A 17,617-nucleotide genomic window follows, 5' to 3' on the forward strand; every position below is an offset into this window, starting at 1 on the left:
TTTGGTGGTGGTGCTGAGGATCAAACAGAGCCTTAGGCCTATTAGCTACTATTCTCCCACTGTGCTACACCTCAGCCCCATGTTTACAGGATTATGATGACACTCATAGGCGGTAGATGGGATTCCTCTCATAAACAACTTGCTAGCATCCTCTGACATCACCTTCCACCAAATGACACTGCATCCTAAAGCCTCTTAGGTGGGTCTTTGTTTTTCCCAGGTCAACTGAGGAGCCTTTAAACATTTTTTTTTAACCTCAACCTTCACTTTTCTACTTACTAATAGCTACAGATGTATGAAGGAAAAAAGATGGTAAAAGCTATTTCTCCTAGCTTTCTCTATATACTGTAATCATTCCTCTACACTAAGCCTGCAGCACCAGGATGGTAGTCATCTGTTTCTGTATTAAATGCTTGAGATAATCAGCTTATAAGAAAAAGGTTAATTTTGGCTTGCAGTTTTATGGATTCAATTGAGTGACAGTAGACCTGTGAAAGAATCTAGTTTAGTTTATGCGCCCCAGCTGGACTGGACCTCATTGTGTAAGCCAGGTTGGCCTCAAACTCACAAAGATTCATTTCCTTTGCCTTCCAAGTGCTGAAATTAAGGCATTGTACTACCAGAGCCAGCAAGATGTGTGTCGTAAGGTTGCCTTAACAGCTGTTTCTGTGGGACTTCTCCAGCAATTGATTGCTTCCTTCCTTCCTTCCTTCCTTCCTTCCTTCCTTCCTTCCTTCCTTCCTTCCTCCCTCCCTCCCTCCCTCCCTCCCTCGCTCTCTCTCTCTCTCTCTCTTTCTTTCTTTCTTTCTTTCTTTTTCTCTGTGTAGCCCTGGCTGTCTTGGAACTCACTCTGTAGACCAGACTGGCCTTGAACTCAGAAATCCTCCTGCCTCTACCTCCCAAGTACTGGGATTAAAGGTGTGTGCCACCACCGCCCAGCTTGATTTCTTTTCTTTTTTGAAAGCATTCTAATTCACCATTGCTTTATCATTCCCCATGTTACAGCCATCCCCGATGGTACAGAACAGATCTAGAATCTCCCCTTCATTTTGTTTTTGCATGGGGGTTCGCTGCAGATCCACTTGGGGCTATACTGTTTGCCTTGAAATGCCTCCCAACAGCTCTTCCTAATAGTTTGTGGGAGGCTTCTTTAAGAAAAGAATTTCCGCTCTTTCCGCCATCTTGGCGCCGGTGGAGGCCTGCTGGGAACAGGACTTCTAAAAGCAAGTATGTCTGGAAGGCTGTGGTGCAAGGCCACTTTCGCTGGCTACAAGCGAGGTCTCCGGAATCAAAGAGAGCACACGGCTCTTCTTAAAATCGAAGGCGTTTATGCCCGAAATGAAACTGAGTTCTACTTAGGCAAGAGATGTGCATATGTGTATAAAGCAAAAAACAATACAGTGACTCCTGGAGGCAAACCAAACAAAACCAGAGTGATCTGGGGAAAAGTAACTCGGGCCCATGGAGACAGTGGGATGGTTCGCGCCAAATTCCGAAGCAACCTTCCTGCAAATGCCATTGGACACAGAATCCGTGTGATGCTGTACCCATCCCGGATTTAAACTAATGGAGAGTAAATAAATAAAAGTAGATTTGTGCTCTTGTAAAAAAAAAAAAGAAAAAGAAAAGAAAAGAATTTCCTGTCCTGCAAAACCTGGTGTGCTGAGGAAAGCTCCTGGCAGAATAAAGTCCCATGGCTTCGGAGCGGGGGGTGGGGGACATGTGTTGCTGGAACATGTCTACATAAAGACTGGGAAGGGAGCTATGGCACAGTAGAAGAGGCTAAAGAAGCAGGAAGCCCAAGGCCCTTGTGGGCTAGACTAGGGAGAAGAGAGGGGAGGAATGTTGAAAGTATAGGGCCTCAGAATGCTGTAGAGATGTTTCTACTTGGAGAAAATGGTGTTTGAATTGTGTATGGAGAAGGATGGGAAGAGAGAGAGTGGGAGTGAGAGAGGGAGAGGTAGAGGCAGAGGGAGAGGGAGAACAGTCTTATAAAGTCCCTAGAGCAATGACTGATCCACATTCACTGCTATGTAGATGTTTAAAATTAAATAAGGGCTGTGAGCAGAAGCATTTAGCACAGGGAGGAGAGCATAACCTTGGAAAGGCCTCTTACCAGGATGATTACAACATCTGCCTGGATGAGAGGTGAGGTGATGTCAGTTGCAGGAGAAGGTGTGGTGAGGTGAAGGTAGAAATGGGGCCATGGTCCTGCCCATACATGTCATCTTTGTGGAGCCCAAGGTTTATCCATTAGGCAGCTGGAAATATGATTTTTGGGCTTAGCAGAGAGTCTTGTATCTTTAGCATTTAGATAAGAATGTAAGAGTCACTCACCAAAGAAAATAAAGCAAGAAAAGAAAAATGGTCAAAGGTAGAAACGAGTACAGACAAGGCGATCAGAAGTTCAAAGTCATCCTTAGCTACAGAACAAGCTTGAGCCAGCTTTGGCTACATGTGACTCTGTGTAAATGAGTTATCCTTAATATAAATATAAATATAAATATAAATATAAATATAAACAATGAATTAATATTTATTTACCTTATGCTATTCCCCAATAACTACACAGAAAAATAAGATTTATTCAAAACTGCACCTCAATAGCTGAGCAGTTAAGTGATCTACTTTTACCTTGTATGCTAATCTCTCAGCCCCAGCCCATGATATTTGTGTATTATTATTGTTCTGGCTCTTAGGTCTCCTGCTTCATGGTTCCAGCTCTCTCCTTCTCCCTCTCTTCCCTCTGCTGTCAGAGCCCCACCCTATTCTCTCCTCTGCTGTCAGAGCCCCACCCTGTTCTCTCTTCTGCCCCACCTTTGGGTGATCACCATTTATTGACAAGGCAGAGAATAAATGGTTTACAGGAACTAGAAACAGGAGATTCTTGGTGTAAGCATTACAATGCCGTGTCTGGATTGAAACTAGACATGAGGGCAGAGGAACCAGCATTTGAATAACCCAGCATAAAACTTTATACTGCATGCAAAACATTAACCTACAACCCTGTCTCAAGAAACTACACCAGCCAACCAAACATGAGAACCATGAGATCCATCCTCTGGTACTGGTAGTCTAGGAATGTTAGAATTGTTAGAAACTGAAGGGAGAGCTTTACATCTAGTTGATTTTCATACCTTATTAACATTTTTTGCCTGTCCTAGTAGTCAATATTATATTTTATTATTAAAATGTGTATAATTCTTATCATTCTGTAGGTAAGGCCACACTTTCCATGAATATATCCTAACAAGGTATGTACCACCACAACCAGCTTTTGAAGTCCCTCATGGTTAAGGATAATTGTGTGTTCTGATCACTGGTAACTACTCCTTTGAGTACCTTTGTTTCATTACTAAACAAACCACAGTTAGTGGTATTTGGGACTTGGGGAATCCTTAGGAAATGAAGTCAAATGTTATTTTATCCAAAACCTAGACAAATCATTAAGACCCCAAAATATTTGTGTGCTGTCTTTGATGTCTCAGAACACTAATAAATTTAACTCTCTAAAATGTGGGGGCTATCAGCCTGTAGTGTTGTCTCTCTAGTCACTTGACAGCTCTTTAATAGGAGCAATGCATTGGAGCTGTAGAAGGCATCAGGCAAGCTATGAGTCCATGTCATACCTGCATGAGAAATTATGCTTGCAGTGCCGGCATCTTCCAAGTGACAAATATAACTGGGCTTTAGTCCCTAACCCTGAAGCCAAGTGTCCCCTTTCACTTCCTGTTCTGTCGGGATTCTGTGAAGGGACATCTCGTCTTCCAGCATTTGAAATGTAAGGTTTCTATCTTTGCCAAGTGTCTAGTGTCTGCTGTTGCCCTTGTCATATGCTTCAAGGGTCCCTGCCTCAGGATCGCTTGCACTTCTTATATTTCTCATATCCATTGTTTGCTCAAACAACATAAGTCTGACAGTCAACTGTGATGCCTAAAAGCTCATTTCCCTGGTCTTCTCAGGTTATTGACTTTAGCTATTTAATTACCAGCTGCCAAGTTTCATTATCAATTGCATTCTTAAAGACCTTCATTTATTTATTCCCACATTGTAGTTCTTAAGTCCTGATCATGGGTATATTTCCTCACTAATATTGCATCAGCTTCCAGGAGCTCCTCACATGTTTCCTGGTTTCACATGTTGTCAACTTGAATATAATTTCTTTTTCTACTTTTCTACATATCTGAGTAGAGTGGCCCCCTCCTCCTCCCCCTTCTTCCCCACTTCCCCTCCCCCCTCCTTTCCTCACCTCCTCCTTTTCCCCACCTCCACTCCTTCTTCATTTTCTTTTATGTTTTTGAGACAGGTTTGTACCATGTAAGCAGACTCCCAGTGTAGTCTATGGTGACCTTCAGCTCCCAGTGTAGTCTATGGTGACCTCCAGCTCCCAGTGTAGTCTATAGTGACCTTCAGCTCCCAGTGTAGTCTATGGTGACCTTCAGCTCCCAGTGTAGTCTATGGTGACCTCCAGCTCCCAGTGTAGTCTGTGGTGACCTCCAGCTCCCAGCAATCTAACTGCTGTTTTTTGTTGCTAGGATTGCAAATGCTACTAGGCTCCTTCATGAGGAACTTTTTGTTAAAAAGCTTGTGCTAATAAACAGGGAAGGGCCGAGGGTAGGTGTTATTAATTATTGAAAGATGTGGCTGCTGGTGGTGTTATTTCTCATCAAGCCTCCCACTGACAGAGCTGGCAGAGTGCTAAAGTAATGCAGGGACATGGGAGCCGCCTTCACACTAAGGATCTCCTCTTTCTGTTGAGAGAGTAGACTATCTCTCCAGGCACGCTGGAGCTGCCATGCTGTCTTACTCCGGAGCAAACTCTTGTGCAGTGCCTAACACTAACATTTGTTGCTGAGGGAACAGCAACCTTAAGTCACTGGCTGAATCATGACACCATTGCCTAAGCTGTAGAAGGCTCGCAATTTCTGAAGCCACATTTATTTGGCACTTAAAATATAAGAGGAAAGTATAGCCCAAGAGCTTAGGATACAATAAATTGATTTTTTTTCTTACCTGCCCTTGCATATAAAAGTTGTTTGGCTTCCATGGTCTTTATTGCTAAGCAGTATAAGGAGCCTTTCTTTTTCTTTTTGACTCTGAGCTCTGCTTCCCCATCATTTTCCCAGGCCAATCCCTTCTCAGCCTCTTCTGCTAACTGATAGCACATGTGTTTCTGAATAGAACCTGGAAGAGGAATGTGGACGGCCATCATATGGAAATGCCATTCCAAATTCCATGTGCTGTGAGATAATACACTGGCTAGACCATCAGAAGTCACCCCAGAAAGGGGAATTTGAATTGGATGAGAATCAAAGAAACTGTGAAGCTACTAGAATTGACTGTAGTTAAGCAGTAATAGGTAGTCTGGAGGATTGGATAAAGGCCAGGTTCACAATCACAATTCCTTGTTCTTTAAAAATGAGATACCATTGATTGGAGAAGGGGCTGTGCCATCCACTTTCTTAGGGTATAATCTAAACATAAGCCCCAAGATTTGTCTTTTGATTTTTAAAAGGAACAACGGTAGGCTGAGTCCAGTCAGGAAACCTGTGTTTATCTGCCATGAACAAGTCACCCTTCTTCCTTCTGCCTCATCCTTTTCACTTAGAAAAGGTCTTGAAATAGGTCCTTCATTGCATCTGGTAGATGTCAGGTGATGTCCGTGAATGCTTCACTTCTTTGTCCCTTGTATCTGACATAATGTCCTACATGACATACATTTTAGATAAATTCAAATAGTGTCGTGAGGAATGATAGTGAGTAGATCAAATGATGAACGCAACAAATTCTTATTTTAAGCAAAAGTGCCATGGTATATGGATAGGGACTTCAAAAATGTATTCCTTGGAACTTGAGACTATTGTAAAGTATATGCACACTTCTGTAATCTGGCAAAGAATAATCAATCACTCAACGTAGCTGTGAGAACCACAGTTCTCCTTCCATACTGAAGTCTCTGTGAAGATTTGCCATGACAATAACCTTGTTGACCTATACTTGACCATCGCCTTTGATGGTAGGCCACTGTACATTGTACACACTTACATCCTGGATGTTCCACAACAGCTTTGACCAGCACCAGTAGAGATTTATGATGTCATCATACACTTGAGTACAGGTGTCCTAGGCCTGAAGCAAGATTTTCAAGACTGTGTGAAATCCTGATTCAACCTAAATGATCCAAGGTCCTTCCTTCTTTGCCTGCAAGAGGACAATGCTCATCTCTACAATGTGGGCTTAAAGTGTCTAAGGGAGATGAAGCAGTATTCCTGGGAACAAAATACCCAGGGTAATTATCTTACTAAGAGACAACGTTTATTTCTGCTCAGCATTTTAGAAGATATAGTCCATGATCTAGGGACAATCTTCTCCCCATAATTTAGGTCTGTTGTAGGGCAGCACATCACAGCAGAGTGAAATAGTTGAGCAAACCTGTTTACATCATGGGCCATAGAACAAAAAGAAAAAAAGAGCTGGGCTCAAGCCCTCTGGGACCACTAAGACACACCTCTCAAAGGCTCCAGCACTTCCCAACAGCATCCTCCTGGGGACTTTTGGGGATCATTCAACATCCAAACTGTAACGTGTCCTATAATAGCCTACTAATTGTAACTGTCTCATAATGTCATATACCAAGAATAACAGCTGCTGGGATTCATTCCGCTCTTACCATGAACCAGGCGCTTCTTATATATCTACCTCATTTAATCCACACAGAGACCCCCACCCCATGGTGCATGTAGTCTAATCTCAACAATCACATGAGGAATCTGCAGCTTTAAGAGTGCTGCATCTGGGGCCCTTGGCTAGTGAAGGGTGACCATGACTCAGCCATAAGGACATAGCAGTGAGCCCAGTGGAGAACCTAGAGATTTTTATTTTCATATTAAACTAAGGTGACCATTCTTCAGTTTTCAGGAGATGGAAGTTATGTGTCACAAAATTTTATTTCTCCTTCCTAGCTGCCTTGTCTTGAAGGGAGATCAACAGAAACCTATAGAGTTCCAAATTCAGGGACTTCACTCAAAAAGTTCCTTCAAAACTTAGTCCCTTTTCATGAAGCTGTGGAGGGAAAGGAAGTTTTGGGGAAAATGGATGAGTCTAGACAGTCTAATAGTAATCAAAGTGAGCGAAACCCAGAAAGACAAAAACTATACACTCTCTTCCACATAGCTTGCAATGGCTTCACCTGGTGATAACTAGAGGATGCCTTTATAAAGTATGGGTAACGTGTACCCCAGGGGGGTTAAAAATGGGTGCTGAGGAAGGACATGTTTTGGACTAAAGGATACCAGTGACTAGAAAGGGGGAAAGAGGCAGGAGAAGAGGTTACAGGAGAGATCAGGAGGAGAGGGTTATGGAGGAGATAGCAGAACCTATTAAAACATGTAGTGTTCAAAAGATGCCACAGTGGTATATAATACCTTGTATGCTAATTTAAAATTAAATAAAAAGTAAACTCCTTTGATAATTGAACTTGCCAAATATTCAATTATCAGTTACTATTCATTTAAATGTATAAATCTGAAGCAAGAATCCCCCTGGTGTCAAAAACTTTTATCCTCCCCAGTGTCAGGAACAGCTAATATGGGCCCCAGGCTCCCTGGATCATCATTAATTTTCCTATAGCACTCTGTCCCATGCTTGATGCAGCCTGGGGTCAGATATATGTTAAATTGTGACCTGCGCCTTCGACAACTGGCAGAATGGTTATCACTGATCAATGGGTGGAAAGTTAGGAGAGAACCTTTTTTTCTTTTCCTTCCTTCCTCCCTTCCTTCCTTCTTTTCTCCTTCCTTTTCCTTCCTTCCTTCCTTAGGGATGCTGTGGTACAGAGAAGATGCTGGGAATAATGGCTGTTCTGCTCTTTGAGAGAAGCAGTGATGCTGAGCAGAGTCTCCTTAGCCTATGGTCTCACCTCTGTGGACCTCTTTCTAACTTAGTACTCCTCACTCATACCCCAGTGAGGGGTTCCCCTTTCTCAGTATTTGGTGCTGGATTTTATGTTTTGTTTAAGGGTGCCAGTGTCTCTTGAACTAGACAAACCTAGGAACTTAGCAGGGGCACCTGAACTCTTAGAAAGAAAGGGGAACAAAAGAAAGAGCAGAAGCAGGCTTGCCAGTTTTGTTTTGTTTTGTTTGTAAGACTCACAAACCCATGATGCCAGGCAGATGGATCAGCTGGCAAAGCATTTGCTGGTGTGCATGAGGATCTGAGTGTGGATGCCCAGTACTCCTGTAAAGGCCAGGTACAATGCCACTCTTGAGAAATCCCAGTGTGCTGGGGCAGGGGGTGAGAACAGTGGAAGCCTGGAGGTCACAGGTCAACCAGTCTATCCGGATCAGTAAGTTCCAGGTTCAGAAAAAGACCCTAGCTCAGAAAATAAGGTGGATTGAGATTAGAGAAGGCAACCAGTGCTCATCTCTGGCCTCCACATGCACATGCACTCACAGATATACATGTGTACACATATGTAGCAAACTACACACATACTTTCACACAAAGACTCACACTTTGTGATTTTTGTTTGTTTTTGTTTTTCTCGAGAGAGCCTCACTATATAGCTCTGGCTGTCCTGGAACTCAATCTGTAGACCAGGCTGGCCTCAAATTCACAGAGCTCCAACTGCCTCTGCCTCTCACGTGCTGGGGTTAAAGGCTTGTGCCACTCTGCCTGGCATCCCTAAGACTTCTTAAGAAGCTGTCTGCCCTGCGAGGTGGACTCTGCTTGAGTTTAAACCCCATTCTCTTCTTGTGCCATAATGAATCTCCGCAGACATGAGGAAAGCAGCTGCTGTCAGCACCACAGTGTATTTGAGAGACTCCTTCCTCTTCCTCTAGCATGGCTGATACGCCTCCAGAGCAGCACATTGTTCACTCAAAGATGCCTAGTCATTTCCTGAGGCTCAAGGTCCAAACGCAAGGAAAGGTCCAGCTGAGTGTCATTCAGGAAAATAGATAGAAATAGAAATGGCCGGAAGGCTGAATGTTTTTTTCTGCTGTGGGAAAATTAATAGGCAATTATAACTCATACTCTTTTTTTTTTTTTTAAAACACGGGTCTTGTTTTGTTGCTTGGACTGATTTCAATTCCTAGACTCAAGAAATCACCCTCGCTCCGCCTCTTTAGTTGTCAGTACGTCACCTTGTTCCACTCACAGGTTATAAATGAAAGGGTATGTGGTTGGGCTGGAGAGATAGCTCAGAGGTTACAAGCACTGTTCTTACAAAGGACCTGGGTTCAATTCCCATCTACCACATGGCAGCTCACACCTGTCTGTAACTCCAGTTCTCAGGGATCAGATACCCTCACAAACATACATGCAAGCAGAACCCAATGTACATACAGATAAATAATTATTTTAAAAGATTATTTAAAACCTGTACTTCTGTAGTGTCAAAACTGATGAAAGATACTTGGTTTGCATAGCTATGAGAGGAAGACTCCCTTGCTGCTTCTCCTACTTAACATCTTGGTGAAAATCTGTACAAGGGTAAGTAAGACGTGAGGTGCAGATTTACTGGTGTTTTGGGGGAGCTGGGAGAATAGACTTTGCAATGTTTCTTTAAAGTCCTGGTTGTCAGCAGAGGTAAAAATGAAGTAGTATTTTTATTTGTTCGGGAACATTGACATAACACCTGACAAATGCTCTTACTGGCAGGCTTGGGGAAGAGTGGCCGATGATTAAATGTTCTTACTTCAGAGCGAGCAGCAAGGCTGTGATCAGAAGAGCCCATTATGTTGAACATGAGACCCATCAACATCCCAATTAGGGGGAAAGCAAGTACGGCCGTGAAAGCATCAGTGGGCTGTGTTGTTAAAGCTGTCTGGATTTAGAGCCAAATGGGGCTTTTCAGGATGCGGCAGATCTGGAACTCTGGTGTATTTCTGTGTGGGATGCCCTCCTACAGAGGACGATGCTTTCAGATAATGACTGTTTTTGCTTCTTTGGAATGCCACCTGCGTAAATGTGTTGATTTGGACAGGTTATAGACTGCACAAAGCCTGCCAAACTGCCTTGTAAGAAGTGATGTTTGGGATGGATTCTATTCGTAGATCTCTGACAAAGCCAACCTTGCCACTGACCACTATGAAGGTAGGGTATAGGTCATAGACCACACAGAGAGAGAGAGCTGGTTGCAAGTTTGTGACTACTGGCTCTGATTTTGATGATGTCCTTCTGGAGAGCTTTATTTAGTTTTGAAAGAAACAACCTAATGCTCAACAAGGGGGCTTCAAAGATTATTTTTACCGAAGTTGAAAAAACAAGTTGTAGAGATAGATGCTCATTTGTTTGGAGCACCTGTTGCTCTTGCAAAGGGACTGAGTTCAATTCCTTGCACCCACATGGTGGCTCGCAACCATCCTTAACTCCAGACACTGGGCATCCAAAGCCCTCTTCTGACTTCTACAAGCAGCAGACATGGTACCCATACATGCATGCAGGCAACACTTTACACACACTTGTTCGTACATGTACAGGCACACACACATTTAAATAGATATAAAATGAGTTCTTATTGCCTTTTTAAAAACTTCCATTCGATTGTTGCTATGTATGTGTATGTATTTATAAAATAAATAGAACCGATTTCATTTGTTCATTAGTCCTTGATAACATTTTTGTCTCTGATTGGAGCATCTTGACAACATGGTAGAGTCTTAGGAGTGGTTAGGATAGTGTCTCAGGAGAATGACCTGGGCAAAGGTGTATAGTCCATCTGGGATGGTTATTTTAACTGCTTCCAAAATGAGGGAGGACCCTTTTGTAAACACCATTGTGTATGCACATAGTCAGGTGTGCTGTGGGAAGCCTTCCCACTGCTCCAGTTAGCTCCCATCTTTGGTGATGGAGGGCATAAAACTTAATAAAACATCCTTGTATCTCAGTATTCATTGTTCATCTAAGAGCCCACTCATGTCTTTGGTGGTTCTCTGTGTTGTGTTCACAGTTCCCAGTGACATATCAAAAGGCTAAAACGGAGGACAGAAGGGATGTGCGGAAGGTTTTGTGTCCTCAGAGATATCTAGAAAGATCAAAAAATGGTATAGAATAAATATCCCAGGACCACCCACCCCTGCTTCAGCTACTGAGTGTCAGTGCAAATATAGAAAATTAATGGCAGAGAGGGTGCACTTTGCGGGATGGAGGGATAGTTTTTGAAGGTGAAAATAAGCTTGTTTCCTAGGAGTGTCATGACAAAGAAAAATTCTTCCTGCTGTTCCTAAATGTCCTGCTTTAGAGGCAGATAAACTGCATGCTTTCCTTTCTGTTTTCTGGAGGAGGAGGATGGGGACCTACCAAGAAGGAGGCATAATTCTCAATAGTGGTACACATGGTCACTGTCTGTCATCCTATTGTAGGAGTCTTCTCTTGAACCCAAGAAGCCTTTCCAGGAAGACTTGGCTTGGCCCCATTCATCTGCCAGAAAACTTGCCAGGGGGTTCCTGATGTTTCCACATGTAATCTCTACCAGTGGAAAGGTTATCATTTGTTCAGTTGCCAGAATAGTCAAGTATTTTACAAGCCAGCTGGAGAGATTCTTCAGAGATTAAGAGTACTGCCTGCTTTAACAGAGGACCTGGGTTCAGTTCCCAGCACTCACATGGCAGCTATAACCACCTGCAATTCTAGTTCCAGAGACCCTGATACTTTCTTTTGCACTGAACACATGTGCTGCACATATGTACAGGCCACAACAGCACACATAAACTAAAACTAAACCTGTTGAAAAATCACGAGCAGTAAAATTTGTATCAGTTTACACCTAGCAAATTTTGTTAGGTGTGATAACTTTAAATCACTTAATTGGAAAGTGGACAGATGTTTATCTTAATGTTATGTAACAATGGAGCATCAATATATAAAAGACACCTAGTATAATGAAGGTCATATGGAATATAATTACTTGTTTAGACAAGAGCTCTTTCTGCCTACCTAAAGGACTTGGTTAGAGGCCAGCCTGAAATGCTTTCCATTAGAGCATAGAAATATGCAGATTGTGTGGGAAGCAGCAGGGATCAGCTTTCTGTGTTTCTCCAGGTAATGTGTGTCCTCTCTGAGACTCACCACAATCTAAGCTGCTCATGGGTAGAACCAATTCTACAAGACCAGTGACAAAGCTTATGTCTATGTGGTGTGTGTAGTGTAATGTGTTTGTGTGTGTGTGTGTGCGCGCACGCGCGCGCGCACTCACCAGTGTTTGTGTATATGTGGGGTTGTGTAGTGTGTACTAACTCACTCCCAGGTTGACACTGTGGTTATTTAATTGTGTGGTGTTGTTTGAGACATTTATACTTAAGGAACTGTTAGGAAGTACATCACTAGACATGGGGTTTTAGAGTTTGTAGCTTTACTTCAGTTTGTTCTTTTTGTTTCCTGCATGCAGAGGCAGCCAGGGAGCAGGCAGGAGCATCCTGCCTAGGCCACCTGCTCTACCTCCCCTGCCAGTACAGACTCCCCATTGTAACCATAAGCAGAAATAAACTTTTCTACAGGTTTCCTTAGTCTTGGCATCTTTTTTTTTTTTTTTAAAAGCCTACAGCACCCGGTATTCCCAGGTGGTCTCCCATCTGAGTACTAATCAGGCCCGACCCTGCTTAGCTTCCGAGATCAGACAAGATCGGGCATGTTCAGGGTTGTATGGCGGTAGACTAACTAGTCTTGGTATCTTAATCACTGTACCAAAGGCAACTAATACAGGCACTGCAGGGAATGGGGGTCACAGGAAGTGGTGAGTCTTTTTGCTTTGAAAGTGGGAAAGTCCTGGGCAAACCTGGGTGAGGTGTCATTGTGTGGGGGAGCGGACCTGCCCGTATGCTTCAGTATTACATGTCAGTATGTTAAGCTGTCCACCTTCTGACTATCCCCGCACACATCGACTTGTTACCCAGTACTCTCATCCATGACTCATCCACACTGTGGGCTCCTGACAAGCTCCTGCTAGGAACAGACACAAAGACACAAAGACTGCTGTGGAGTATATCATAGTCCACTGCCACAGGCTGACACCTTGGGGGGGTTCGACTTGATAAAATGCTTCACGGTTAGATGACTGGACACTTTCAACCCTGTGACCATCCTGGGGCCTCCTACCCTTTTCTTCAACAAAGAGGCACCTTATTTTTATTAGCAGGAGAAAGTCCTTCCAGCTAAAATTTTAAAATAATAATATATTTATTTCCAAGCCAAAGATTGGATGTCTTCATCCCTTCTTGTTCCAGCATTCTGTGGTCTTCAGTAGAGAATCGCTAATTTGCCAAAGGCTGTGAAGGGGTTGAATTTAAAGAAAACTGCCTGCCCAGGTGGGTCCTCTGATAGACTGAGATGCTCACTGTGTGGTCCTTTTACTTTTAGTCAACGTGTTGGAAAAGTCGGCTTGTGTTTATTCTGAGCATCGAAAGGGCCAGTGAGATTGTGTAGTCTGGACAGTTGTGGAATTATAAATTATTACACATCTGCTGCTTAGGGAAATTCATGTGCTAGAAACACCACCACATGTGAGCTGACCTATAGATCTTCACAAGCCCATCACCCAAAGGATATGAACTGGTGGAAGAACAAACTAAGGAAGGATGTCTCAGAAACAGAAATGTACTAAACTGCTCTTCTTTTGTCGGGTGCATTTTTATGTTAGATTTCTTGCTTTCCTTACATATCAACCTCCTTTCTAAGTTCATGGTAAATCATAGTGAAGACTATCTTCTTGTTAAATACCCCAAACTGTGGTACCTTTCAGCTGCTAGTACTAACCAAAATCTAAAGGTTACCCCTCCAAGATTTCACTGATTTTTTCAGTCTTGTTTTTTGTTTCTTTGTTTGTTTTTGTCTTGAGGCAGGGTCTCTCTACATAGACCTGGAACTCAATATGTAAACCAGATTGGAATTGAATTTACAGAGATCCACCTGCCTCTGCCTTCCAAGTACTAGAGTTAAAAGCGTGTGGAAGGAAACAGAGCTTGACTTTTCTTTTTTTTCTTTTCTTTTATTTAGATTTGTTTATTTATTATACATGAGCACACTGTAGCTGTCTTGAGACACACCAGAAGAGGGCATCAGATCCCATTACAGATAGTTGTGAGCCACCATGTGGTTGCTGAGAATTGAACCCAGGACCTTAGGAAGAGCAGTCAGTGCCCTTAACCAATGAGCCATCTCTCCAGCCCTGACCTTGTTTTTCAACAAAATGCTGCTTTCCTCAGGACTGCTCTGTCTCTCTGATACATGGATGTTTGACTGGGGCTGGGAACTCTATTAGAGAAGATGACAGACCCATTGCCTTCTTTGGGTAACAATGGCACTCCTAGAGAGTGAAAGATGATGTTGTGTCTGTATCTCAGGAGTTCACTACATGAACATTGCAAGGTGTGATGGAGTAGTGTCTTTCAGCAGCATGGCTGCTGATAGTGATGTCACTATCAACAATGAGAAAATGAAAGAAGTAACTTGCAGTAGTTTCCACCTTTGATTATGAGAAAGGAACAAAACGCAGGAAGTCGCAATCAGAATTGATGCTTTCACAATGCTGTGGTATCTTGGACCAAAGCATGCATATAATTTCCAGGAAAAAAAAATATATATATACACATACATACTGGGATTGCTGCCCCTAATATTCCTACCTTTGTTTTTCTGTGATACAGTATTACATTTGTGTTTGAAGCCACCTGCAGTTATTTGGGTAATGTGGAATCCTTGGCAGAGGCAACTCAAGTTTGTCACCATGAAAATCTTGCCACCTCAAGGATCATTTTTACATATTTATATTTTTGCAGTTCCAGATCCTTGCTTATGTGTGTGTGGTAAAATACTCTACTATTGAACTCCACACTAGGGCCTTGAGGCTCATTTTAATGAAATGTCTGCCTCAAAAAAAAAATGTTTTATTAGAGCTTGGGTTTTGCTATTCTTGTAAACAATAATTTTATTTATTTTTACCCCTTTTTATGGAAAATACGATTTTCCATGTAATCTATTCTGATTGCAGCTTCCCCTCCCCCATCTCTTCCCAGGTCCCCCTCCTTCCTTACCCATCTAACTCCATGCCTTCTTTTATTCTTTCCCTCTCTAGAAAACAAATAGACAAATAAAACAAACAAACCAGAATACAAAAGAAAGCCAAAGAAAGGAAGAGAGGCACAGAGCAGCTTTTTTTGTGAGCAGTTATCAATTAGAGATAGCATGATGGAATCTGGAGATGGGATGTGGGGCCTCGCTTATAATGTGAAAGAACTGCCTTAGAGGTAGTGTTTACAGTATTGCTTCTGAGTCAGATTTATTTATTCAGTGGCTCACTTGTTGCCATGCTGGGGACCCTAGCTTTAATAGCTTTTTCTAGGAATAGAGGGAGTTAAAAATAAATGCTTTCTACTGAAAACTTTATAAATCCATGCTTTGTGATAAGAGCTTCTAGGCAATGTTTAGTTTTATTGTTATATTAAAATTAGATGTAGCTAAAGTCATAATATCCCTCCTTAAAGAAAGGAGCCTCAGGGGAGAGGTTAACGAGGAAGAAGGGAGATGAGAATGAAGCGTTGTCATGGAAGATGGATTGACAGTGGTTTTGATGAAGAAATAAGAGGTTCCATTTTGAATATTGCAACTGTGAATTATGTTTTAAAATACACATGTATGATCACTGTGCAATTAGTATATGGATGCCTTGGTGACTCTAGTATACAGTATTATCTCTAGTTTTAATGTATAGATTAAAGCTCTCTAGGCTTCCCCTGCGCCTATCACTCTCCATGTTCCTAGACAAAGAGCATGAATTCATACCTATCAACTAATAACTTAGTGGCTGTTTGAAAATATAACCACATCATTTCAAGGGAAGGTATAGATTGGATCCTATCATTTGTCAACTTGGCCAAGTCTTTGATCAAATATCTATCTACAGAGTCCCCCTATGTAGCTCATGCTGGCCTTAAACACACAGACCATCTTTGTTGGGGTTGTCTACATGTGTCACCTGAGATGGCTCGTAAAGTATTTTCTAGATGATTGATGCTTAGATTTTGAGCAAAACAGATTATCCTTCAACCTTCATACTGTGAACAGGCCTTATCCAGTCAGTTGCTGGAGATCCCCTCCTAAAGAAGCTTGAATTCTGCCTCTAGATTGTCTTTGGACTTGATATGGAGCATCCACCCTTTGGGGGCCCGGCTTCTCTAGAATATCATGGCTAGCAATATGGGGACCAGCTGAGCATGATGTGTGATGAGCTGAGTACTTTCAAACTTGTCTCTCTTTTCTAGAAAAAGATCTTTCTGTTTTTCTGTCTGTCTTTCTTTCTCTCATTCTTTTTTTAGTATGTCTTTAACAAAAATGTGCATTTGCAAGCATGAAGAAGGTAGCTTTCTATTCTGTGACTCAGCTCCACAAATCCCCAGCTTGCGCGCACCATTAGAATGCAAGAGAAGCAATGTTAGGGGGGAGACAGAATGGTAACAGATGTGATAAAACCTTGTCATGTGCGCTTTTCTTTACATACTTTATTGTGTGTATGTGATAGTTTCTCTTGTTTCTGCTGAACTGTGTATTCCATGTTTGCTGGTCCCCAAGCTTTTGAATGATTGCCTTGTCTCCTCCTATCTCAAGGTAGGGGTACTGGGATTGTAGATAGGAGGGACCTCAGCTGGCTTTTTTAGTGTGTCCTTTCTGGGATAGAGCTCTGGTCATCAGGCTTGCTAGAGAGTGTGTTTATCTGTCGAGTGTCTCCTATTCCTGCTTGCTTTTCCTGATGGAGATCATGTTTTAGAGTTGGGGAACACAAGAAATAAAGTAGGTTTGTATGCATCACTTGAGGAAATACCCAAAAGAACCACATAATGCTGCCCTGAACAAGAGATAGAAGAAATTCAGGGGCTGGAGTGCACTCTAGTCGAAGGCATGAGAACTGCACATGCCTTTCTGAAGAATGGCTGAGATTTAGTCCTTTGAACAAAGTCCTAGCAACCGGACACAAAGGGAACTTGCTGGATGGTGTGTGGCCAGAAGCAGAGTTTCAACAAACCGACATTAAAGCCATGAGCCTTTGCCAAAGCACTGTAAGTCTCTTGGCATTTGCTGAAATTAATTTCCCTGCAAAAAAATTCACATATCCAACTTCATTAAACTGAACATTTGAGTAGAGTGTTTCTAGGAGATAACTAAAGCCCAGATTAATGATACAACAGGGTGACAAAATGAAAAGGTGGCATAATCATGCTTATCAAACTCTGGAGTATTTGCAACTGCTCTGAAGCTCGTAACTGGTTGTTTCATCAGGTAAAAGCAGCAATTCCCAGCAGGCCCTGTGGCTGGAATCAGTGAGCTTATAGCTCATACAGAACACTACTTGGCACCTATTACACTCCAAGAAGGTTATATTTTTAATTCCACACTACCAAAAAGGCAAAAATAAATCTGTAATTACACTTCATGCATGGAGATCTGAAAGAAAAAATAATTGCTACCTATCTGCCCCACAGCCATGAATCAGCCCCTTGACTGGCTAATCACACATAGAAATCATATGCTTGATACTGATTGCTTTCGTTTTGGTCTGTTGTGAACAATTAAGAATTAAGATCTTGGACTGGATGGACTGTTTTTAAAGGGTGACACAAAGGCTTTT

At 42.3% G+C, this 17,617-nt stretch overlaps 1 protein-coding gene and 2 pseudogenes across 15 annotated transcripts in view; 2 read left to right on the forward strand and 1 right to left on the reverse strand.

Moving 5' to 3' along the window:
* The window catches only part of Kiaa1217 (KIAA1217 ortholog), a 530,454-nt gene that overhangs the window by 286,037 nt on the left and 226,800 nt on the right, over positions 1-17,617 (forward strand). The window lies entirely within an intron of this gene.
* On the forward strand, positions 1,148-1,617 carry LOC116089756 (annotated as a pseudogene). Its single transcript, XR_004118462.1, has one exon. The product of XR_004118462.1 is annotated as a 60S ribosomal protein L35a pseudogene (transcript).
* Positions 12,536-12,654, reverse strand: LOC116092646 (annotated as a pseudogene).

The sequence above is a fragment of the Mastomys coucha genome, unplaced genomic scaffold, assembly GCF_008632895.1.
Source record: "Mastomys coucha isolate ucsf_1 unplaced genomic scaffold, UCSF_Mcou_1 pScaffold15, whole genome shotgun sequence".
Lineage (NCBI taxonomy): Eukaryota > Metazoa > Chordata > Mammalia > Rodentia > Muridae > Mastomys > Mastomys coucha.